Source organism: Tupaia chinensis, unplaced genomic scaffold (genome assembly GCF_000334495.1).
Source record: "Tupaia chinensis unplaced genomic scaffold, TupChi_1.0 Scaffold148822_2, whole genome shotgun sequence".
Taxonomy (NCBI): Eukaryota; Metazoa; Chordata; class Mammalia; order Scandentia; family Tupaiidae; genus Tupaia; species Tupaia belangeri.
The window spans coordinates 2,270,029-2,297,125 of record NW_006208670.1 but is presented as its reverse complement, the minus strand read 5'-3'; positions in this window follow the sequence as shown (position 1 = coordinate 2,297,125).

The window sequence follows — 27,097 nt, the reverse complement described above, 5'->3', positions numbered from 1 at the left end:
GAAGTAGAAAGATTGTAGACAGCATGCTTGGCTGTTTATGAAGCTGATGCAGTGGTCGGGGCTTGGAGAGCAGGGAGGGCGGAAATAGGAAAGAGAAAAAACAATAATAAAACCACTCAAGAGAGAAGAAGAGCAAAATGGGAGGGGCTGGTCGTCTATTATATTAGAAGAAAAAGCAGACAAGTAAGGGAAAAATGTAGGAAAAAAAAGGTGAGAAAACAGAAAACCCTAACTGATTTGTAGATGAAGTGTCTGCTTGGAAGACAAGAGCATCCCACTAATAATGCCTGTGGCTTCACAACGAAAATAAAATTCAAAACAACTCTTGAAATCACAGTTTTATGTGTAGATATAAAATGTGATGGGATAAGTGGGTTTATTTTCATCACCTAAAGTTTTCTTAGAAGAAAGTATTTCAAAGTCCTCTGAAGTCATTAGTTGAAGACATCATAAGATGAGGCATTGGAGTTAGGCCTGGTATCGAATCTTGGCACCACCAATTAAGAGATACATGACTTTGAAGAGGTTATTTAAATTCTCTCAGCCTCTGACTCCTCATCTGTACATGGCAATTACAACATAGTTAGCCCATTAACACTCTGGGTAATATATATGAGCGTATATACATATGAAGTACTTTGAAAAGACAAGCAAACCAAACATAAATGCAGCAATCAGAGATTGCAATCAGAAATCGGAGAACAAGAGGGACACAATATCATGAATGTCAAGGGAGGACAGAATTTTGAGAGTGGGGAGTGGTTTGTAGGCTCATGTGACACAGAACGATGAGAGGAAATGGAAGCTGAGAGGAGATGCTATATTTGCTCATGAAAATGTCAATGATGACCTTCAGTCATGATTATTATAGTTTCTGTGAAATGATAGGAACCCGAATCAGAACTATGGGCTTCGTATACACGTGAGAGTGAGGAAACAGAAGCAGTCACTTGTGGAGAACTTTCGTGGTTAAGTAAGGCGAGATAGATATGACTAATATGAGGACAGTTAGAACGGGGAAGACCCCTTTTTATGAGAGAGATTTTTGCTACAGGGTGCGTGAATTCACTGAAGACACAGAAAGAGACAGAAAGCAAGAAATCACCCCTACCCCCAAGGGGGATGGCCATGCTGCAATCCCTTCTCCTCCATTCTCCTCTCAGGATTTTGGGCATACATGCACATGTGCCCGGCGTGAGTTTCAAGCTGCTGGGTCCGGGACTCAAACTGCAATTGACACGTCCAAGTCCAGCAACATACGCATTACACCATCTACTGGTCCCCTTTTAGTAGCAGGGAAATGGATCTGTGCTGTAGGCAGATAGGAAGGAGTTAAGCCAAGGGAAAGAAAATGTAGGCGTGCTCTGGTCAAAGATCGAAAGACCTTCAGACCTGCATGGAGCTTAACTTTGGAAGAGCGAACATTTCTGTTCTTACAAATAGATGCAAGGAGGGAATGGCAGCTGCAGGGACCAGGCTGTAGGTGATATGACCTCTAAGTAGGGAGGCGTATAAAAATGGAAGCCAAATACAAATCAGAGTTACTAGAAAATCAGAAAAATCGAGAGACAGAATGAGCAAATTTAAGAGCATTAGACTAGAGTAGACTGAGAAGTCTTCAAAATGATGATGTACCTCTCTGAAAGATGAATTTTTCCAGTAGCTAACTATGGAGGGGCAGGGTGAGGGAATGGTCACCTCGCTTGACTCCCAAGAGTCAGAAATAACTTCCTGATCTTTGGTTACTCCTAAACAGTATCCAGTCCACCAGATCAGGTCTCTCCTTCCTAAATGCAATTGAGTTTCTAATCCATCATGCCGTGGTATCTCAGGTTACTCTGTCATTCTCAAGGTGATTTCTGTAGGTACTCCCAAAGTTTTGAGTCACAAACTTGTAAATGCTCCCTATAACTGACTAATCGAATCAACTATGAGTAGAGTGTATTCATTGAATTCACAATAGAAAACCTTAGCCAGTTACCTTTATGAAGATTGCTAACAGAAGGAGGCTTAAAATCCAATTCACAGACTGATGTAACAGGTGCTCCTATTGCAATGAACTGCCCCCACGGAGTCCTTTTATCAGACTCTCTCCCTCTCTCTGTCTCCCTCTCTCTCTCGTCTGTACCATGCAGAAGGCCTGAGCGGTACAATGGAAATGCAACAAATTCTCTTCATCATGCCTCCAAGCCTATACACTATTTCATTAATCAGCTGGCATTCCCCAAACTTCCAGGTTGTAAGAGGAGTCTATTTATGAAATATCTGGCTATGGTGTATAATAAACAATGCCAGAGTGAACTAAAAACAGACTAATTTAATAAGCAATTTCTTTCCCCTACACTGTTTAAATTTACATAATCAACTGGCTATAATATTTAGCATACTTTTAATGTTTCTCATTTGTTTACACTACAATTCTGTGCTTCAGACTTCTCCATTCACCAAAATATTGACTGGCCTACAAAGGGTACAAAACAGCAAATACTCCACTGATAATCATTACGCGACTCTGAAGGAAGTGAGAGGTAGAACCACTGTATTTTTCTTGTTAATTACAAACCTCATATTCTATTAAAATGTATGAGATGACAAAACCTTACAAAACCCTTTAAAGCTCTTACTGGCAGACACAATATTCTACCAAAGTATTAATACTAGCTTCACTGACATCGTTTTATCAAGTGTGTGTTTATCTCCCGACTGGAAACAACAGCAGCCTGAAGGAGAGAAATGCCCTTGAGTGTTGTGGTATGAAAACCAACAACAGTTTTAGAGCCACATAAAGTCTCCTTGTGGCATCACGACTGAAGAGAAAGATTCTCAAACCGTAGTAGAAGCTGTAAGAGAGGAACTGTGTCCATTTTTCATCACCTTGCGTTATGAGCAGAAAACATGGCAGGAGTTATCTTGATAAGGAAAGAGCTCAGATATTAAAATACATTAACTTTACTTTAATTGGTTTAAGCAGATCCAGAGCTTTCTAAATGCACATGATGTTATTTCTACATCAGTGGACAGAATAGATCTATATTAGATTGCAAAGCACCATCTCTGTATCTCTGTCTGGTATGAGAAAAACGTCTGCATTTCTAAGTCCCTCTGAAAACACACACACACACACACACACACACACAATATGTATTTATTAACTCTAGCTAAATAATATTTTCTTTATTCTTTCCTTAAAATGTCTTTTGATAAGACCAGTAGCTTGTTTTCCTATAGCCCAGAATGCTGTCTTCAAGGAATATTAACAATGGATAACCACAGTCAATGTTTCTTCTTGCATACACAAAAATAAAACGTTCACTTCTACCCACCAAATCTCCAACTGAAATGGTTTCTTTCATGAGCTTCTTGCTGTCTGTTATTCTCTTTGCATGGTTTGCATAGTTTCTGTAACATGGTGCTAAAAAGCCAGAGATGAATGACTGAACAGTAGAAGGAACTGGAAGGACTCACCACACAGCACACCCGACCTCCCATTCACAACCGAAGAAACTGACATGCCGTGAAGGGAGCTAAGTTATCACAGAACTTGATGGTAAAGTCCACTCCAGATCCTAGATTTACTTTATATTATTTGAAACATTGTTTAATGGGGTCCTAGAGGGGAAAAAAATGAGCATAAATATAGGCTTCCATTTCAACTTCTTTTAAATTTAGAATATTTCAATTTTTGGTCAAAAATCTGTGACAATTACACATTCTGAGATGAGAAAAATGTGAGAATTTTATAGATGTTTTTCTGGCAATTGAATTAAATGCTGAAGCTTCCTCTTTGTCTCTTGGTTCACACAAACTATTTTCTGCAGATTGGAGTCCTGCTTTTAATCTTGGGTTTGCTAAGCACAGTCAGATTCATAAAAAAGAATGTTGGCAACATGGCTGATTCTCAGGAAGGTCATATCCTAGGCGAGAAGAAATATACCACGGCCGTCCCCACCTTCAACACCGTACTCCGCATGAAAGGATCACCAAACGAAAGAATCCATGTTAACACATCGTGTGGAAGCCAAAACTCTGTACGTCTTTAATAATCCTAAAACAAATGCCATTAAGTGGACTGCTTGAAGTGCTTTGTTTATTTTAGGGAAATATTTCCAAAGGAACTCTTCCTATGCGGGGCCTTGAAAAGGGTTTTCATAAAAGGATATTAATTAGATGCTGAAATATAAAAGTATCATTGAGCCAGAGCTCAGGATAAAATACCAATATACTCTCTCACAGATCTACTCATTTAGGCTAGTTCTGATCCTACATTTCCAGCTGAGAACTGGAATTATTTAGCAATTATTTAGCTGAGCATAAATATTTAGAGACAGTTTTTGCTAACAAATCTTGCTTGTAGGAGCCAGACCCATAACAATATTCTTGGCTCTAGTTTTCCACACATAAATCAAGCATCTAACTTCACACCTTCTCTATTTCATTTTTACTGTTTTGTATGGACCATCACTCCCTATTTATCCTTCGTCTCTTCTTGCATTTTCCTATAGAACAGAAACCAGGCTGACCTCAGAGGGCCTGAACTGAGAGTCTGAAGCACGACTCAAGAGATCAGTTGGGCTCTTTTTGGAGTATTCTATTGTGGCTTTGTAATATTTATGAGCATTTGAGGCTTTTCAGGTCTGGGATCTTCCATTTATAAGATGACTTACCTGTTAAACATTTTCTTGGGACCAGCAGTTAACGTAATGGCTATGTTGCTGAACTCCCATGTAGCCGACCGTGGTTCAAGTCCCAGATCCGGTTGCTTAAACTCATGCCAGGTGTTTGTGCGTGTGTGCCCAAAATCCCGAGAGGAGAATGGAGGAGAAGGGACTGCAGTGTGGCCATCCCCCCTGGGGGGTGATTTCTTGCTTTCTATCTCTCTGTCTCTCTTTGTCTTTCTGGCGAGCGCACGTGCCCTATAGCAAAAACCTCTCCAAAAAAATTTTTTTCTCTTTCTCATGTTCTGTGTACATGCACGCGTGTGCAAAGCGTGTGCTCCTGACCTCTGATATGAAAGGCTGTGGACATGCTAGGCTATTTCTCAACCTGCTTTGCATGTCTGACCAAGTGTGACTATCCCATCAAGTGTTCAAAGCAAGGCCTCCCCCTTGGCAGAGTGTGGTAGCCCTCCCTGTGTGCGGTGGTTTGCAGGCGTTGTGACTCCTATTTATCCTTCGAAACTGCACTGCCTCTTCGGAAAGAGTTCACCAATTTTCCAATTCTGCTAAAATCTCATTGAGTGCGTCCCCGACAGAAGCAACCCCAACTTGGCGAGAGCTGAGTTCTCTGCATATGGTAAATACATCACATGAACAACGGCCCCCAATTTCACATTAATTGTTTGGAAATCTCCACAACATCAAACATTTTGTTAAACGTCTAGAAAGAAATAAGCGTAGCTCTTTTGTTGTTGTTGTCGTTGTTTTGCTTCGGAGTGATTTGTTCTAAATACAGCTTAACAGGCAGATGACTGGTTTGTGACTAGAGTATCTTTTCTGAGATGAAAAAGCAATACAAATGCTTCCCAAAAGGATGCCAACCAGGCGCAGAGTAACACGGGGGCCATGGAACGGGTGCACCTGGGAAATCCTTATCACAAATTGGATTGACAGGGAGGACTCAGTGCCTTCCCCAGCACACGTGCCTCTGAAAAGCTGAAAGAGAATCACAATGCTTTAGGAAAGAGATCTGGGAATTGCCTAAATATGAGAGTTTCAAATTGCTCAGCCATTAAGAGAATAAAAACATGGGATGCAAATATCGCAGGAATGAAGGCGGAGAAGATATGGCACAAGACTCTTCCGCACTGAGAAATGGAATCAGAATCTGGAGCCATACTCTGGGATTGGATTTGGGGTGGTCACATGTTCCTTGTAGAGGGCAACTTGCTTTCATCTCTCCCTTTGACTTCTGTACGTCATTCCTAAACAGAAAAGTAGGACAGGCATTCCTTCAGAACTCACTTGAGCTTGGGAGAGGAAAATCTATTTAGACCCTTGTTGGTCAAAATATTTCTCACTTGTGAAAAACAAGTTAAAAATGACCGACTGAAGAGAGAAATACAGTCATGGGCTTCATAATGATGTTCGGTCACTGCCTACATGTCAGCAGAGTGACGGCGACACCACATAGCCTAGTGTGTGGCAGCCTAGACCATCTAGGCTGGTGACGTTTGCACAGCCAGGAGATCACCTGTCAACACACTTCTCAGAACATACCATCAAGCCATGCACAACTGTGAAGTTCAAGCTACCCTCGTCTGCACTTCCCACTATAAAGGCTAGAAAGAAAGAGCTCTGACTTTTCATTTAATGCCCTTTTGACTCTCCCAGAAAATTAAGATGACAATGTGTCTGTTACCATAAGGGACTTAAAAGAGTGACTACGGGGCCGGCAGGTGGCGTGGTGGTTATGAGTGCTGAACTCCCACATGGCTGACCACAGTTCGATTCCCAGACCTGACGGCTTGCTTTCTCACTTTTTCTTTCTCTGTCCCTTTCTGGTCAAATTAAAATAAAATAAAATAAATAAAGTTCAATAAAATAATTATTAAAAAAAGTATTGACTACAAGGCAGCTGAATCTTATATGGCTGACTATGTGGTTTGAGTCCTGGACTCAGCGGCTTAGAAACACGCTGTGCGTATGTGTGTGTATGCCTAAGATCCTGAGAGAGGAGAGAGAGAGAAGATAAGGTATTCCAGCCGTGTGGCCATTCCCTATGGGAGATGGGGGGCGGTGTCTTCTTGCTTTTTCTTTCTCTCTCTTGCTGTCTGTCTCACTGCAGCCAGTGCAAATGCCCTCTAGCAAATTAAAAACAAAAAGAAGAAAAAAGCTACTATAAATAGTACGAAGATAGAGCAATGAACTTCATTCCATAAAATGCATCCAGAAATGTCAAATTTCTTTAAGGTTCTCTTGGGTTAACTTTCCATTTCAGAGTCTACCTTAGAGGTAGGTGCTTTATATCCATTTTACTTTTATAAGTTTGGTTACAAAATCCCTGTTTCAAGGAGTTTCTATCCAGTTATACCTATCAAAGGAAAATAATGTTACTATTATTCTGACACGCTTCCTCATCCCAGCTCTGGGCATGGGCATTAAGGTATTATTTTTCACATCTAGCCACAGTGGTGCAGGCTGCTAAAATGCTGTGTTCTGCATGCTGTGTCTACATGGGAGACCCAGCTTCTATTCCCAGTCTGACCTAAACGCTGGGCGAAGTGGCATGCACCTGCAATCTAGGGGAAGCTAAGGCATGAGGACCACAAGTGAAAGTGAGAACACAGCAAGAACCTGTCTAAATTAGAGCCAGCTGTGGTGGCGCATGCCTGTAGTCCCAGCTGGGAAGTTGAGGCAGGCGGATCACGACAGGCTGAGAACCTACTTTAGAAAAGGAGGGACCAGCAGATGGTGTAATGGTTACATTGCTGGACTCTCACATGGTCGACCATGGTTCAAGTCCCAGAATCAGTAGCTTGGAACTCAGGCCGGGTACACATGTCAGTGTCAATGAAAGCTGAAACCTTGGGGAATCCGGATCAAAGAAAACAATCTTATGACCCTTCTCAATGGAAAATAAGAGGAGGTTGTTTGTAAAATGAGCAATATTAGGTCATGGAGTTTCCCCCTGAAGTCTTAGCCTCTGTATCTCCTCTTCCTCTCAACTCTGTATAGCTTAGTAAATATTGTTTAGAAGAAGCAACGTGTTCCTGTCACAGAGCTGAGGTTGAGACTCGGATCAGCACCAAAGTAGGAGGCAGGAGAAGTGAATCTGGAGACTGAATGGTGCCCATGGCTTGGGGGAAGCATCGGCCACGTCGATATCCTTCCCTGAGATGTGGATTGTTACTGCTGAATGGGAACAGTCCTGATTTGCTGTACCGCGGACTTGACTCCCCTTCTTCAACGCAGTAATATCTACAAACCACGGAACTCATCCGAGGGTTCCTTCTGCACATTGCACCCATGATGCATTCTGGACTACCCAGAAAAGGGGGTGTGTGCTGTTCTTATTCAGAGTGAGGACTCCCTCCCAGGGAAACCTGAGTAGCCCTTGAGCAAGTTGCCGAAGTGCCCTAAACCTCGGTTGCCTCGTCGGTAATGTGGAGCTAACACCGCTACCTCCGGAGATGTTTAGGAATGTATGTGCCATGATTTGACAAATGCCTGGTTGGTAATAAGCTTGCAATAGTGCTTGCTGTTGGCACTAGTTTTCTTAAAAGATGCTCGGTTATATTTCTGGAATGCTTCCATGACCAAATAGGGAATCCTAGGCAAAGTTCTGCCTTCAAAGTTGAAAGTGCTTTTCCTTAAAAGGTTAACCTATTTTTCTACCCCTGGTTCTGTAAATATTTGTATCTTCCCTAAAGTTCTAATGTTCTACGTGCAGCTGGCCCTTCAGTGAGATGGTCTCCTCCCCTGGAATTCTTTGTCTTTTTACCGGAAGCTAAAAATGAAAAGGCTCAGATAATGCTAGTGATCCCGGGAAGAGCAAAGCAAAAACAGTAATACTAATTAGCAGCTACCAGAGCTGTTCAGCATGGCAATAAGCTGTGAATTTATGGTTTTGTTAAGAGTCAGGATACATTTGAAATCTTTTATATAATATTAGATATGAAAATACACACCATCTGGACCTCTTGCTGGTAGCCTTGAAATGTCTACATCTCACAGGAATCAAACCCATTTTACCTGCTAGGGAATAAAACACCTGTTTCACATATTACTTCACACTGGGTGATGAACATTTCTACCATCTCCAGCCAGAAAGAAAAAAATGAAACTGTGGCTTCACATTGTTTAGTAGATTTTAAAAAGCTAGCAGGGTTGGGGGCTGTTTTACTATCTGGTTGGAAAAAGGTTCAGCAAATCGCCCCTGTAATAACCCCTAATAATTTGGGGGAGTTCTCTGCAGTCTGCTTAGTATTGATAAAAATGCATTTTCCTCTCATTATAAATCTGCTTATGAAAACACTTTGTGAGATGAGCCAACTGCATCTTGGCTGCTGGCTGCATCTTGTAATGGATGGTCCCTAAGTGGATACAGGGCTGTAATTCACTGGAGGAACTCTACTCATGACATAAAATAGTTGAGCAGTTTATGAATAGCTCTAGAATCTTGAAAGAGAGAATAAGGCTTTGCATTCTTCCCCAGGACATCTGTTGTGAGTCTGTAGATACCCTTGTGGAAACCTGGGTGGTGGTGGGGGTGGGGGTGAAGGTGGTCGAAGTGAGTCAGGAGCTCCTTTGGCATGTCTTCCTTTCCACTTCCCATTAGTCTTTTTGTTCTTTAGCTAAAACTAAACTACTGCCCTAATAGGGAACCAGGTTACTTTAATAACAAACAAAACCAGAATCACAACATCGTTATCTCTCTTAAAATATCACAGTAATTCCTTAATATCTTAAAATATATAGTTAGTGCTTAAGTTTCCAATTGCCTCATGATTTTTTAAAATTTAATTTGTCTAAATCAGGATCCAGATAAGATCCATACGTTGCTATTTTCTTGCAATATATTTCCTTGCCATTTATTCCTTGAGTGATCATTCATCTTACAGAGGTGCCCACAATATGGAGTTTGCCAGCTGCCTCCCTGTGGTGTCATTTAACGTGTTCATATGTCCTCTGTGTTTTTTGTATACTAGGGCATGGTATACGCAGTATATTCTTTATATTAAAGGCTTAATCTGATTTACGTTTAATCTTATTGGCAAGATGGTTTGATTGGTACTGTTTCTTCTGCCAGGAGGGTTGTCTCGTGGCTTCTGTTTTGACAGGTAAGCAGTCACTAATAATCGACATTGAAATTCATTAGTTTATACCTTGAAAAATGTTTCTATTATAATAGTATCATTCCTTCTTTATGTATTAACTATAAAAAAGAAGCATTTCCCTTATTGGTTACTTGGCAGAACAGTTTATACAGAAAAGACAAACTAAATACTGCTGGTTTTTTTTTTTTTTTTTTTTTTACATATCAGTTTTCAAAATAGTGAGAAAGTTTTCTTGCCTGCCCAATACTTATTTATTTTTTAAAGTGTCATTATAAAGTCATGGATTTAAACATATGTGAGATATGAAGTGTTTCAATCAATTTGGGTTTTATACATTTTGATTTGTTTTTGTTTGTTTTCCTCTTAAAAGGAGACTTTTGCCATAACTCTAGTAAACTCGCATGGCTTTCTTACCATCTGCTACAGGATGTTTCAGGCTTATTTTGTACATATTCTGCCTCAGTCATGAAATCGCCATTTCTGAAAGATGCCCAGGCACCTCATACACATGTATGAGTTTCAAGTTGCCAGGTCTGGGACTTGAACTGTGGTTGACCAGGTAGGAGTTCAGCGACATAACCATTACATCATCTGCTGGTCCTTCTGTTAGACTCTTCATGCCACAGTCTATCCCCAGCTTCAGCCAGCTCAGATGATGGGCTCATGTATACTCAGGGAGGTCTCCAGAATTGAACTGGTGACCTTCTCATATGCGTCAACTTTGCAGAACATTGCATTTTTATCTCTGTGCCACTGTCCTACTCCTAGGACCATAGACTTTTTATATAACCTCTTCAGTCTTAAATTTGTTATCTTGGGGCCAGCAGGTGGGGGGTAGTGGTTAAGGCACTGGACTTCCACATGGCTGACCACAGTTTGACCTGGCTGCTTGAAAATCACATCGGTTATGCGCATGTGCATGCCCAAAAATCCCGTGATGAGAGGAGGAGAAGGGACTGCTGCATGGCCATCTTCCCTAGGGGATGACTTCTCACTTGCCCTTTCACTGTCTCTCTCAGGTGAAAACACATGCTCTATGGCAAAAACATAAAAAACAAAACAGAACAACAACAAACTGTCATCTACTCTTTTCCTCACCAAGAATTCCAGTTTTCAGAAATGATGGTACGATAAAATATAAATACCCCATAATTATTCTGTTGGTTAGTCCCACAGTATACTCGTAGCAGGGAGTAGGTCAAAATAGCAATACCTACTTCACCAACAATAATATGATTAGTAAAAATAATTTGTGAGTTTTTAAATTTCTGTTTATCATGAGATATATTCATTTGAGAAGTATTTTAATATCACACAGAACTGTTTCTTTGTTGTCATGCCACCAACTGTATGTGTATTAGAGCTATTTGTTTTTTCTCTCTAAATAGACTTTAAAATTTATTTTTATTTTATAATTGTTATACAATATTTACCTGATGTAAAAGTCAATCTATAAATAAGACAAATTCAATAAAGTCTAATTGCTATCCCTTTTCCCTATTTTCACCCCCTTCCAATAAACCATAGGCAATGCTTTTTGTAAGGAAAGAAATTAAGGAGTAAAATAGAGAAGCAAGACATTAAAGGGATATAGAAATGAATTATTATCTGTTGATGATAACATGTTTTGTAACCTCAACTAGACTGGTGTGAAGTGTATTCATACTGGGTAAATTCGATTTACAAGCTAAGTGATGTACAGTGATTAAATGCGTAAAATAAATTAAAATTTAAAAATTACTTCTTTCATGAGTTATTATTTTTTAACACAAATTATGGTTTCACTCTTCTGTTTTTGCTTTGTTAAATATATGTGGAACCTTTAGAAAGTTCATGGAAAATGCATATTATAAAGAAATTACAGATAAATTTCAAAATTCTTTTACCAAAATAAACTCATACTTTAATTCTATTTCACATGAACTTTTGAAATTCCCTCATAAATTGAAACATTCTGTCATCTACCTATCATCTATCTCCTTCTCTTTCGATAAACAGTAGATTACTACACTCATTTTTATGCACTTTGCTTTTTTCACTTCATGCAAAACTCAAAGATCTCACAGTAGCATATAAAGATATTTCTTATTTTTTAAATTGCATAGTATCTATCTTTATTGTACACCATAGTTTATTCAAATGATTTTCTATTGATGGCTATTTGGGTTGGTTTTAGACTGTTGCTATTAAAATAGTCAATGACTACCTTAGCGCATATATCCTTTTACATTTCAAACAGAATAGTTTTAGAATAGATACCTAGAAATGAGATCATTGGGTCAAAGAGTAACAGTCAGGAAATGTTGTTAATTATTTATAAGTTTCCCTCTGATAGGTGGTAAACCATTCTGTCCTTCCAGAGATGATACGAGCGAGTAAAGCTCTGTTTTTATGCTCAACATCTTCCTTGCTGGATAAAACAGCATTTGGCATTTTACTTCATTTACTTTATTTCAAGAATAAGATGAAAAGATAGTTATTCCTGTAAGTGACATCTGTGGAAAAAAGTTTGTATTTTTTGTTTGCTTTTTAAGTTTTGCTATAGGGCATGCACATTTGCTAGAGAGAGAGAGAAAGTGAGAAGGCATCATCGGGGCTGGGGCGGGGCGGGGGGGCGGGAGGTGGGCAGGACACAAGCCCGGGTTGAGAGGACACAATCCCTTCTCCTCCAGTTTCCTCTTGGGATTTGGAGCATGCATACCCATGTGCCCAGTGTGATTTTCAAGCTGCTGGGTTCAGGACTCAAACTGAGCAGCCAGCCATGTGAGATCCAACACCTTAAACTCTGTGCAACCTTCTGGCTTGGAAAAAGAATTTTAATGTAGCAAAAATCTACATAGTTATTTAACTAACTCTTTGCCCTCCTGTCCCCCAGTTAGTCAAGGAATAACATATGGGACAAAAGACTCATCAGCTTATGAAAATCATTGGGCCAGCCCTCCAGTGCAGCAGCTAGGGGAGCCAAATCCCCTGTGGCCGACTGTGGTTGGAATCCCACCCGACACCTTGAAAAACAGACTGGGTGAATATGTGTGAATGTCCAAAACTCCAACAGACTGGAGAAATGGAGAAAAGGTTACGGCACAACCACAGTCCTTCAGGGGGTCTTTTCTCTCTCTCTCTCTTTCTCTTTCTCATTCTCTCGGTTTCTCTGTTAAATTTCTGTGTCTCAGGAAAGAAAAGAAAGATGAAAGAAAAGAATGAATGAAGGAAAGAATAAAGAAAGAGAACAGAAAGAAAGAAGAAACAGAAAGAAAAGAAGAGGAAAGAAAGAAAATGGCTCCATTTCTTTAATGTTTGTTGACTGAGTGGTCAACCACTCTCTCTTCATTTGATTTAAAATGTGTTGACCTCCTTTGCATCCCACTAATCATTGATATGAGTTAGTATGTCTTATCATTTATCCATTCTAAAAGACTCTGCATTGAATACAATGATTCGCCAAATTACACTCTCTACTACAACTATCCATGTCCGTGTTGCTTCCATACTCTCCAAAGACAGTGCTGGTCCACAGATTGTTTGCTACTGCAATGCAATAGGCACAGGAATTCCAGACAGTGTGGAATAACTCTTTCAGTAATTTGATATTGTATTGATACCAAGTGCATGGTCAGCAGACTTTTACAAAGGTATTGACCCACCATGGATTAGAAATATGTTCAAAATGGTCTTTCACCACCGATACTTTAAGAAGCCCTGTTCTGTGACCATGGTTCTTCCCCTATCGTTATCCTGAGTCAATAGTTCTGCATATTCTGTTTGCAGGGTCTCCTTTCATCCTGTTTAATCTTCTAATAAAACCATCCCTCTCGGTCTAATTTAGGGTTTCCTAAAGTGGACCAGGATGTAGAGTTATAGATGTTTTGTGTCTTCCCTGCAGAACTTCCCAGGGCCTTTGTATGCTATGTGTGTTACCAGTCTTTCGGAAGTACTATCTCAAAGACACTTGCCTATGGAAGCCTCTTTTGTGAAGTATTTTTCATGGGCCCAGGTTTGCATAAGAGACACAGAAGGAAACCCTAGTATGGGCTCAGGATTTTCTTTGTACAAAAATATCAGTGTTTCACAATTCCTGCTCAGCCTCGGTGGCACAGTTAGTAAGCATACGGAAACACTGGAAACCACATGGTGGTCTGAGGGTTCAAATCCTGCGGAGTGGGAGGACATGGCAAAGGGGACTGATTATGACATGGTGAGACTCTGTTGAGGGTGTTTCTCTCTCTCTCTCTCTCAGGTATGTACACATGCTTTCTATGTTGAATAAGTAAACTTTGAAAAAAATTATATAGTGACATCAACTCACCAAGGCTCTAAATAAAAGTGGGCCAAACAAACGAGCAGAACACCCTAAGACTTTAGATCACTAGGCATGTCTTAACCTTTAAACTTTTATTCCATCTCTTCAAAATACATAGTTATTTATTCAATACTGAAAGATTACTTCAAAACTATATCCTGTGAATTTTTTTAAGAGGTTTTTGCTTTAGGACTTACCTGCTTGTGAGAGAAAGAGAGAGAGAGAGACAGAGGGATAAGTAAGAAATCACCCCCCACACACACACACACTCCAGGGGGAATGGTCATGCTACAATTCCTTCTCCTCCATTCTTCTCTCAGGATCTTGGGTATACATGCATACGAACCAGGTGTGAGCTTCAAGCCACCAGGTCTAGAACTCGAATCATGGCTGACCATGCGAGACTCCAGCAACATAACCACTAAGCCATCTGCTGGCCTCTATCCTGTAAAGTTTTTTTTATAGCCTGCTCTGCTATTGGATCATTTTCATTTTCCAGAAGTTTTCCCATGTGACTGTTCTAAATCTAACAGGCTTTAGTATAGACTTCATCATAATTGAAATCATTTTCTGTTTCTAAAATATGAATACTTCAAATTTCCTTTTCTATTTTAAATAATTCCAAGGCTAGAAATTTCTATACATTCAACCTTTGTTTTCCAAGAGCAGAATATTTCCATAGTAGCTTTCGATCCATGTAATGCAGACATAAAGAGCCTGTTTTGGAAGCAGCTACACCTGGGCACAGGTGTAGAATGAGTAAAACATCTGAAGAGACAGTGACTATTTCAAGCAGATTTTACTTTGATGAGTTGAACTTCTGGGAGTGGCATCCTAATCTCTTTCTCATCATCTTTAATTAGGTCCAGTCATGCCCTATTTGCAAAAAGAATTCTAAAAGACAGTTTCTAATGTTCTGTTGGTAGTTTTTCAATTAACATTAGTTATTATTTCTTCTCATCACCAAAAGTATATTTATTGCAGAAACATCAGAAAATATAGAAAAATAAATATAGAAAACAAAAATAATAGCCAGTGAAATCTCCTGACATAAAAACTGGAAACATTCTGGTGTCCTTACTTCTGATGTTTTCCCTAATACACACAATTTACATTTGCAATACACGCACACACATTCTACATGCATTGTACATACTGCGTTTTTTTTTTTTAAGAGAGATTTTTGCTAAGGGCTTGTGTACTTGCCAGAGAGATGGAGAGAGTCAGACAGACAGAAAGAGATAAATCACCTCCTAGAGGGATGGCCACACTACAATCCCTTCTCCTCCATTCTCCTCTCGGGATTTTGGGCATACATGCACACACACCTGGCATGAGTTTTAAGGCACCGGGTCTGAGACTCAAATCACGGTTAATGACTGAGCCAATGGGCCAGGCCCTCTTGCCTCAGTTAGGAACATCTCTGAAGGGCCACGCCAGCTCCAGAGCTCCTGTGGGAAGGCTGAGCCCTCTGTTACAAATGCTGAGAAGCTGACACACTGGAAGCAACTTCCCCTCTACCCAATCATGCTTTGGTTCGCTTCCTTAGAGATCCCGGTATTGGCTGCGCGAGTGTTTCCCAATAGCCTTCTGCAAGCAAACCTCAGTCTCAGAGTCTGGTACCTGATTGCCTGACCTAAGACCACACATTACATGTTTATGTATTTTCTTTTGTGGGAATGCATGTTTATATCCTTTTTTCCATAGTTTCATTTTGGTTTTTAGATAGTAGCTAACTAGTTCAGTAGTACATGCCACTGAACCCTTTCTCCAGGTTGACCAGGGGATTAAACCCTGTCTCCCATGTGGCCCCAGCCTGCCAAGCACAGCCTCTTAGTAGAAAGTGTCACTGTGACTGGGCCATCCATTTTTTAATTGAGTGAGGTTTTGTTTTTTTTTTCTTTTTCCTTATTGACTTGTGAAAGTTAGTTATCTATTCTTTATTAATTTTATAGCAACTGTCTTCTACGGTGTGTCCTGTCTTTGCATTATCTTAACGGTGACCCTTGAAGTGGCAATCGGATTTTTATGATAGTTTTAACTTGTCAATCGTTCTGTGTATTTATTTATTTGCTAGCATGTGTATGAACTCACAGAGGCAGACAGAGAGAGGAAAAAGTATCCCTCCTGGTCATACAGGAATTCACCCTCTTACATCTCTCTCTCTACTTCCAGAATTTTGGGACACACACACACATGATCAGCAAGTCTTGGACTCAAATCCCATAAAATGCCATATGAGATTCAGTCGCTTTAACCACCAGGTCACAGAGCCGGCCTGTTTATCTTTTCTTGCATGATTTTTTGTGTGTTTTATTTAAGAAAGACTCCCCTACTCTGAGATCAGTAATATATTCTCCATATTCACTTTAAAATGTTCCTTGCTTTGTCTTTCACACAAATCTTTAATAATCTATAGGGAACTTATATTTGTAAGTAATGCTAAATAAGATTTATTTATTTAAAAATATTTCTTTTTAAAAGGAACTCATAAATATCCATCTTGCTAAACTCTCCTACTTCTAATAAGGTTTTGGTTATTTTTGAAAAGCTTTTTATGTTAAAAACTACATCCTCATTGAGAAATGACAATTATGTCTTTTTCTCTCGCTTTTATTTTTAATCCTTTTTCTTTTTTTTCCCCACTAACTAGAAATTCAAATTCAATCTTGAATAAAATGATGAATCATGGATATTCTTATCAAGTTCCTGACTTTAGAGAAAATTCTAGACTAAGAAAGATATTTACTTTATCTTTTTGATGGTAACCCTTATCAGGCTGAAGGCATGTTTATTTCTCCTTTTCTAATGTTAAAAATCATATTGGATGCTGAAACTGATCATATACCTACTTACATGTACCATATATTTTGAATTTTTTAATGGTTAATGGATACTTACAGACTTTCCTAATGCTCCACTGTTCTTGTATAAATGTGATAAATTCCACTTAGTTATGACATGTTACCTTTTTCATATGCCTCCCGAATCATTTTGTCCATGTGTTGTTTGAAAAGTTTGTGCCTATGTTCCCACACATCAGAATAACTTACCTTACTCTCCTTACTCTCCTTTGTCCTACCTTTTTTTTTTTTTTTTAAAGTTTATTTCGTTTACTCCTTGAGAGTGAAAGAGTGAAAGGGGCCTGGAGTCTGCCTGTTATAACGAACCTACCTTCACAGTGATCAGTCTTTGTTTATGAAGGGCGAGCCCCATGACAGGAATACCTCTTGAAAGTCCTACCTCCCAATATGCCTGGCAATTAAATTATCAACATATGCTTTTGTTAAGTTATGTTTTTTCAGGAATGCTCACATGTGATCTGAGGTTTAAGTTTATTGCTAAAGTTATTTATGCTATTACCTTCTTTTTAAAAGTAACCTAATGGATATGTGTTATATTCCTTATTATTTTCTAACATTACTTTTAGTGCTATCTCTATTTACCGTCTTGAATGTATTTCTCTATTTCGTTATTCTTCTCAATAAACCAACTTTTGCCTTCCTTGCTGTCTTTATTGTATTGTGCTTTCTTTTTCTTTCTTTTTTTTCTTCCTTCCTTCCCTCCTTTCTCTCTCTCTCCTCTCTTTCTTTTCCAGAGGGTATGTACATTCAACAGAGAGAAACAAAGAGAGAGAAAGTGAGAAAGCACCTCCCCTGGGGGACGGTCATGCTGCAATCCCTTCTTCAATCCTCCCTCCCTTTCTGATGCTGGGCACACATATACACGTGCCCAGCATGTTTTTCAAGCCACAGGGGTCCAGACCCTAATAGCAGGTCTGGCACATTGGGTCCAGCCTGCTTAGGCATATACTCACTGGCTGGCTCCCGACATTTTCTTTTCTTTTTTTTTTTTCTTTTTGGAGAGGTTTTTGCTATAGGGCACGTGTGCTCGCCAGACAGACAGAGAGAGACAGAGAGACAGAAAGCGAGAAATCACCCCCCAGGGGGGATGGCCACGCCGCAATCCCTTCTCCTCCATTCTCCTCTCGGGATCTTGGGCACGCACGCACACGTGCCCGGCGTGAGTTTAAGCCACCGGGTCCAGGACTCGAACCACTGTCAACTACGTGGGAGTCCAGTGACATAGCCATTATGCTAACTGCTGGTCCCCCGACATTTTCTTTAAAACATAAGCAAGTAAGGATACCCTAAGGATTCCCTCAAGGTACAACTTTAGCAAAATCCTACAAGTTTTGTCCTTCAGCATTATTATTGTTTAGTTCTGGTGCATTTTTTTTTTTAAATTCCACACAAGTTCCTCTTTAGCCACTTGGATTTACATGATTTTGTTTTCAAATAATCTGGTTTTTTTTCCTTTTGTTATTGACTTCTAATTTAATTGTCTCTACAGAAAATGTGGTCTATATGATATTGGTGCTTTGAAATTAGTTAAAGGACTTACTTTATGACTTCATATGTAGTGGTTCCACGTGTATTTGAAAATGAGGTATTCTTTGATTGCGATAGTCCATAAACATTCTGCATCACATTCTTAGTCGTGCTTTTCCGATAATCTTGTTTCACTCATCTTTTGGCCACTGGGAAGAGGTTAACTGAAATACTTCACTATGATCATGGAATTTGTCATTTTATCCTGACTTTTACCCCAAATTAGCCAGCTTATTTTCAGATATTTTAGTGAGACATAGACATTTAGGCTTTTACATCTTCTCGGCAAATTGAAACCTTCAGTTCAAGGTTATATCCTCTTCCCTGGCACAGTCCACGCCCAAGGGACATAGCGCCCTTTGTGCTAAGTGGAATGCTAAGATGTGCCCCAAGACCCTGCCCCCTTGCTGCACACACTTCCTAGTCCCTGGCGCTGACCTCGATGGCTCAGCTGACTTTAAGAAAAGGAAGTGATCTGGCCCGTCTTGATCTAATCACATAAGCTTTTTAGAAAGTACAGAGTTTTCACTGGCTGGGGACAGAAGCACAAGTCGGGGATTTGAAGCATGAGGAGAGATGTGATGCGAAGGAGGGTCTGTGTCACTGAGATGGAAAGGATCACAGGGCAAAGACCTCAGGGTGGCCTCAAAGAACAGAAATGGGTCCCTCGTTACCAGCCAGCAAGACAGAGGAGACCTCCATCCTAGAGCAACAAGGAAATTAATTCTGACAACAACCAGAAGGTGCTCAAGTCAAATCTCTCCCTAGATAAGCCTCCAGGTGAGGATGCAGCCTGTCAACACCTTGAGATGAGCTTTACGAGACCCCAAGCCCACAGCCCAGCCATGCTGTACCAGGCTCTGAGCCATGTCCACTGCAGGATGATCAATTGGTGTTTTTCTAAGCCCAAGTTTACAGTAATTTGTTATGCAGCAATAGAAAAACTAATATCCCCTTTTTATCTTTAAGAAAGCACTTCATCTTGACATTTATTTTAGTTGTCATAATGGTAGTTACACCAATTTCTTTTCATTAGTATTTTGGATGTATATTTTTCATACCTTTATTATGAGGTTTTTCATATTATAGTTTGGGCATTGTTTTATAAGCAGTATGCACTGAACTTTAAAAATTCAAACTGGAATCTTTGTCCCAACATAAGAATTTTGTCCAAATACATGTATAATAATTACTAAGATGTTTGAACTTGGGACCTACAGTTAGCATAATGGCTATGTGGCTGAACTCCCATGTAGTCAACCGTGGTTCAAGTCCCAGATCTAGTGGCTTAAACTCATGCCGGGTGCATGTGCATGCGTGCCCAGGATCCCAAGAGGAGAATGGAGGAGAAGGGATTGTGGCGTAGCCACACCCCCCCCCGGGGGGTGGTTTCTTGCTTTCTATCTCTGTCTCTCTTTGTCCTTCTGACCAGCACACGTGCCCTATAGCAAAAACCTCTCAAAAAAAAAAAAAAAGTGTTTGAACTTGAATACACCAACTTTTTTTGCCTGTGCTTTTTGTGTTATTTTTCTCTCCTTTTTTGCCTTTAAAAGTTGGTTTAGTGTTTGCTTTTTTGTTATCATCAAACAGCTCATTTTTTTATGTTTTCAGAAGGTGTACATTCTAACTCTGTTCTTTTAGTGGCTATCCTTGAAATTTTACTATGCATAATTAGTCAGAATATGGGAATTATCATGAATTTGCATGTTATGTTTATACATGGGACCATGTAACTTCCCTCTAATATTTAAATTTACCAATCATGCGACCCAAGTGAGAAATTTCCCAGTGATTCTTTGCCTTCTAACTTTACCCATGCCCAAACAGATGGGGGGGGAATGTCTTCACATTCCTCCTACCTCTTCCCTGTCAGTGCTGATGTCATTTTATTTATTTATTTATTTGTTTATTTATTTATTTAGAGAGATTTTTGCTATAGGGTATGTGGGCTCTCTGGAGACACAGAGAGACAATAAGAAAGAAAGTAAGAAATCACCTCTCCCCTCAAAAGAGGATGACCACATCAAGAAAGAAAGTAAGAAATCACCTCTCCCCTCGAGAGAGGATGGCCACATGACATTCCCTTCTCCCTTCTCCTCCACTCTTCTCTTGGGATTTCGGGCACACATATACACATGCCTGGCATGAGTTTCAAGTTGCTGGATCTGGGACTTGAACTGCAGTCAGTCATGTGGGAGTCCAGCACCTTAACTACTATGCCACCTATTGGCCTGCTGATGTCATTGTATCCAACTGGGTTCAGAGTCTATAATTCCTGCTTGTTACATGCCCTTATGCAAAATGCTTGTACGCTGAGCCTTATTTTGCTCTTATATAGGGGGATTATAAAACCCAGCCTATTGGGAATTTTGTGAGTGGCAAATAAGATAATATATGTATAGCACTTAGATAACTGCCTAGAATTCAATAAAATCATTCTTTCTATTTATGACGTATTGATTTAATTTTTTTGGATCATAACTTCCCTTGCTTAAGTAACTTCTTTTTTTTGGAGAGGTTTTCATTATAGGGTGCGTGCGCTTGCCAGAGAGACAGAGAGAGACATAGAGACAGACAGCGAGAAATCACCCCCCAGGGGGGATGGTCACGCCGCAATCCCTTCTCCTCCATTCTCCTCTCGGGATCTTGGGCACGCACGCACATGCACCAGCGTGAGTTTTAAGCCACCAGGTCCAGGACATGAACCGCGGTCGACTACGTGGGAGTCCAGCGTCATAGCCATTACGCTAACTGCTGGTTCCCAAGTAACTTCTTTTTTTAAAAAGAATTATTTGTTTAATTTTATTACTATTATTTTTTTCAAAAAATGTGCTGGAAGGGCACATGTGCTCACCAGAGAGAGAGAGAGAGAGAGAGAGAGACATGAGAAAAGAAAAGTGAGAAAGCAAGCTGCCGGGTCTGGGATTCAAGCTGCAGTTGGCCATGTGGGTCTAGCTCCTCAACCACCACACCACCTGCTGGCCCCAAATAACTTCTTCCTTCTACTGTGTGTATCTTTTGTCTCACTGAATTATACTCTGAAAGTAGACATGGTATTCTGCTGAAGGCCTTGCTGTGTAAGGCTCTTTCCATTTTCAAGTGGTCCCTAGGGAGTACCAGTCTGCATGCCATAATACTTTCAGAGGTAGCATGCCATGGAACGAGTGAGCATCAATAAACTATGATCCCAGAGAAACTGCTATCACCATTAACAACCAAGAAGGACAGGGCAACTTGAGCAAGTTCATGTAAATTGAATTCCATGCCATTTTTAACCTATGTATTTGGACTTAAGTGAAAGCCAAGAAGAGAGCATGGCTCCAAATAGGCTTTCAAAAAAGGTTCATGCGATTTTAGTAGCTTTCTAAATTTGACCACGAATGCTTATACCTTTTAATTTAGTGGATTTGAAATGCTTGGCTTCAAGTAGCATGTTGTAAGAAGGTTATTTCTGGACCATCTCCATGTGTAATGTATAAAATTAGCATCCTTCTTTGGCAATTGTACCTCTTCATTTCAAAGCTAACCCAACTCATCAGATTGTTATAAATGAAGACTAATTAAATGTTCCTCTGCTTTCAGTTTAAATTCTTTAATAGCACAGATACCTAGAGGTCAAATTTGCATGACTTGAGTCAGATAAACGATCAGTGGTATTACAATGATTCCAGAGCACATAAAGTTAAAAACAACAGCAACGGAATCACTGCTTTATGATCACATTAAAGCCACAATGTAATTATAATCGTTCATCCTCAAAGATCCCACCCAAGTGTGAAAAGAAGAAAGTCTGCTTAAAAGACAGCTTAGACCTCACATTTCTTTCTTTTCTGAAGTGGAACAGCTGCGATGGAAGCTGCTCAGTGTCTGCCCTCCACCAGATCCACGAAAAATATCCCAACCATGGCTAAGATAGCTGGAGCCCATGTGAGTAGAGAAGTCGGAGCTTCTAAAAAGCATGTAAATCGTCACTAAATAACAGCATATTAAGATATGTCCAAGGTCACCACTGCCAGGGGCAGGCAGGAGAATTCTTTGAAGGCTGAAAAATACTCAGAAAACCATGCTGTTTCCATTTTTCAAGGAACTGGGATCATTACAGGCAGGAAAATGTTGAATGTGGGAATAGACAAGCAATATAACAAGGTTTGATTGTGTTTCTCCTTTCAAAAAGTTCCACCCAAATGAGAAAATTGAATCATTCTGCAGCAAGATCTCATAGAAAATAATCTATGCAGCACTTGAGAGGAGAGTTGCATGTAGACCCTATGCTTGTTTTTAGCAATCTATATAGTGAGGGCGACTTCTCTTTGAGGCACTTGGAATTATTACTTTTATCTCATTATTTTCAACAGCCTTGTAAGGCAAAATCATTTCAAAGATAAGAGAAGAAGGTAAAGAAGATTAAAGAGATAGCAATCATAACATTTCTATCATTTGTCTGGCATTAACAGAGCCCCAGATAGCAAATGAGTGAATTAGGAAACATTACGTCACTGCATACAGACAACAATCACAAGGACAAGTCAGATGACTCCAATGTTAGAAGCTAGAAATGAAAACCCAAAGATGTGTAATAATTTCTCCTCATAGACAAGTTACAAAGGGATGGCAGAGTCAGAATCTGAGCCCATGCTTGTTTGGTTCCAAAACCTTGACTTCTCCTTTTGTTGAAAGTTCTCTAATGAGTTAAATATAAATGAGAAATGATAACATTAAAAAACCAAAAGTAACTAAAATAAAGTGTTTTCCAAGACATTCTCTAATGAAAACTCTCTCCCCAGGCACTATATTCTTGAGTCTAGGAAACGTCCAGGCTGACAACAGGATGATAATGAAGAGTCCCATTCACTCCATGTTAATAGTGGGGCTACACTGCGATGCATCCCCTGAGCCTAAAGGGTTAAGCCATTGCCGGAAACTGGTACCTGTGTAGTGAGTTACCATCATTGCTGGTGGCCTGGGGTTGGAACAAAATCTGGGATGGCCCTGCCAGATCCTGTCTTGTAGCTCATGGAGGACTGACCATGGTGACCTTGGACCTCCTGCCTTGGTGGTTGTCACTGCCACTGCTGTACACTGGTACCCAGGCCTTTGTGTCCCTTCCAAGACGGGAGGGAGGGCGCTACCAGCTTACAGCGTCTGCCAGGGATGCTGGTGCTCCTCTTTCCATCCCTGATGCTCCTTTCCCAGGTCTAAGCTGGCCCTCAGCATGGCTGGCTAAACACAGGCTTCAGGAACCTTCCTCTTGGAACCACTCAACTCAACCCCTGCTCTTTTCACCCTCATAGCGAAGATCTCTCTTTATCTCAAAGACCATTTTACCTGGCTCTAGGCCTTGGAGACATGTGCTTTTCTAACAAGTCTTTACTGATAAGTTCACCAGTAACCTGATGTGGTGGTAAATTTCTTCTGCTAGATTAATTTGAGAAGAAATCCAGTATCTCCCCTCTTTTCATCAGGGGAGCCACCCCAGCACTGGATTTCGGAAAGATCGAGTTCTCGCTGCGATGGGCTGCTGATGTGGGGAGTTGATAACAGCGCCTTATGCTGCAGAGCGAGTAGGGAATTGGAATCCTGTGCCACCAAAGACTGATGTTGTGAAAGTTACTGAACTTCTGTGTGACTCCGTTTTTCATTTGTCAGACAAAGAGACTACGGCTATCTCTTCACAGGTTTTGCTGTGAGGACTAAGGGAATTACAAGTGCTTATAATAAAAGATGTTGACTTATCAGTGTTACTTGATGTGTGTTCAATAATAAAATAGAGGGGACCGGCAGTTAGTGTAATGGCTATGTCGCTGGACTCCCATGTAGTCGACACAGTTCGCATCTCAGACCCAGCGGCTTAAAACTCACGCCGGGCGCGTGTGCATGCATGCCCAAGATCCCGAGAGGAGAACGGAGGAGAAGGGATTGTGGCATGGCCATCCCCCCTGGGGGGTGATTTCTTGCTTTCTATCTCTCTGTCTGTCTGGCGAGCACACGTGCCTTGTAGCAAAAACCTCTCCCCCCCAAAAAATATTTAAAAAAATAATAATAAAATAGGGAGGATCTCTATCAGAGTTTTTCCACAATATTGTCATAAAAGGGAATGAAATGAGGCCATGAACTCTAAGAATTAATGAGAACAATAGGGTGATTCTGGAGACTGGGCAGGGAAGACCCACAACTGTCAGTACAACAGAGGTCGCGTTGCCCTGAGAGCCGTCGTGTGAGGTTCGCGGTTTGGTGCCTGTGTAGGCTGGTCCTCCTGGCACCATAGCCTTACAGGCTCTGTCATCTGAGGTTGGTATGGACCGAGTAGAATGGCAGGAGGGCTGGGATCTTAAATAACCCATGCAGGCCTGAGCATAATATCTTCACAGCAGCCCGAGAACCTAGGCCCTCTGCAGTACTCTGGATTGCGAAAGCCCCTTGGGACCTTGGAGAAGAAGAGGTAGGGAGGGATGTTTGAAATAGAAAGTTGACTATCATTTTTGTGGTATGGTAGCTAGATCTAGATTTAATTATTTGAAAACAAGCAAACAAAAAAAGGGACTGGCCTTTTTTCCTCAAATCTGTCAGCTCTGTGGACTTCTTCTGTTCTTTCTTCTGGCTGCTTTGCAAGTATCCAGAATAACCGGAATGTTTGGATAATTCTGCCAAGCACTATGGAATTTCATCACGAACTGTGCCGAGTGGGAAAGCGGAAAACGTTCGAGCAACATGGGAGTGCGCACTGAGAAGAGAGCTGCTATTTTCCACCCAAGTTTGCCTTTCTCAGGATATAGAAAGGAGTGAAACACCTACTGCCTCGCTGACACCCTTTTCATAACATAAGGAAGAATCCTGATGAAGGTTAGGGTCTCTTTAGTGGGGAAGTATTCCTCTTCTGAAAAGATGTTCTGGTTACTTTCAGGCATTAACTGTGGCCTCTACCACGCAGAACCACCGAGATGCATGCTGGGAGGTGAAACGGAGAAGCCCCAGAGACTACTGCACTGCTCCCTTCTCCTGGGAATTCACTGGAGACCTTGTAAGAAGTGAGGGAAACCATTTTTAGGAATGAAGCTCTTAGATCTAACTTCTCCAGTTATCTTAAATAGCATGTTTGATTCTCCTCATAATATTCTAGTGGTTAAAATATAAGCTTAATGCTGAAGTACCTTGGTTCAAATCCAGGCTATTCAGCTTACTGGATGTGAGACATTGAGCAAGTTGTTAAACTTCTCTGTATCTCAACTCCCCGACCCCCTTGAAAAGGGAACGCTAATAGTTGTTTAATGTCTATGAGGATTAAATATATAATACACTCGTAATTAAATATATACAAGGCACTTGTTATCATTTTGACATGTGAAAAGGACTAAAGAAATATTGGCTATTATTCTTTTTTTTTAGAGGGAGAGAGATTTTTGCTAAAGGGCATGTGTGCTACCAGAGAGACAAAGACAGAGAAACAGAAAGTAAGAAATCAACCCCCAGTGGGGATGGCACACATGCCCCGCATGAGTTTTAAGCCTCCGGATCCAGGACTCAAACCACAGTAGACTATGTGGGAATCCAACAACGTAACCATTACGCCATCTGCTGGGCCCTATTATTCTTTTAATAATATGGTCTTTATATCCTAAGGGATACCCAAAGCAGTCACTCCTGGTCACATATGTATGCATATTTGTGGCCCAGCACATTGGATCCTATGGTTTCTACATTGAATATGGGGTCCTAGCTGGAATTGAAGCTCTGTTTACTGCTAGAGATAAGAAAAGGCTAGCTATTCTGAGTGACTTGTGGTGTAGACTACCCTGGTCTATTGTTTTGTAAGACAGAACTTCTGAGATCGGTGAGGAACTACCTGAGAAACAAGCTCATCTTGACAGAGCATTATCAGGTACAAAGCATATTGATTAGGGCCAGCAGGTGGCACAGTGGTTAAGGTACAGGACTCCCACATGGTCGACTGCAGTTTGAATCCTGGACTTGGCAACTTGAAATTCACACCAGATGTGTGTACATGTGAGCCGAAATTCCCAAGATGAAAATGGAGACGGGATTGCAGCATGGCCATCCTCCCCAGGAGGTGATTTCTCACTTTCTCTGTCTCTTTGGTGAGCACACATGTTCTATAGGAAAAATCTTTCTTTCTCAAAAAACAAACAGAACCTAGGAAAGCATGGTTGACTAAAATCAGTGGAGAGGGGATGGATGCTTTTGAGTATGTCAGAGAACTAGTCTGCCCTCCCCAAATCCCTGCTGTACTGAGTCCTACAAAAATTAGGGGCTGAAAGCACTATTTTCACAGAAACCTCTGCTAGATCGTTCTGTGGAATCCTCAAGAAAATCTGGACTGGAATGGTTCTCCTGCCTGCAGGAGTAGAGAGTACTAATGGGTGGAGGCCACGTTTGCTAGGCAAAGGGGCCTAGGAAGATCCACTCGGATCCCTGAGAGCTGTCCATGGGGAAATCCGAATGCTTTCTTTTGGTAAGGAAGAGGGCCTGGGAGACCAGAGGACTGGGGGAAAGTGCAGTTGACTGTCATCCTGGGTGGTCCAAGTTGTCTGAGCAAGCGTAAAGATGTTTCAGAAGGGCTGGAATGGCTGCATCTGTATTTCAAAATTCTCATCTTTGGTAGAATTTGTTCCTCTT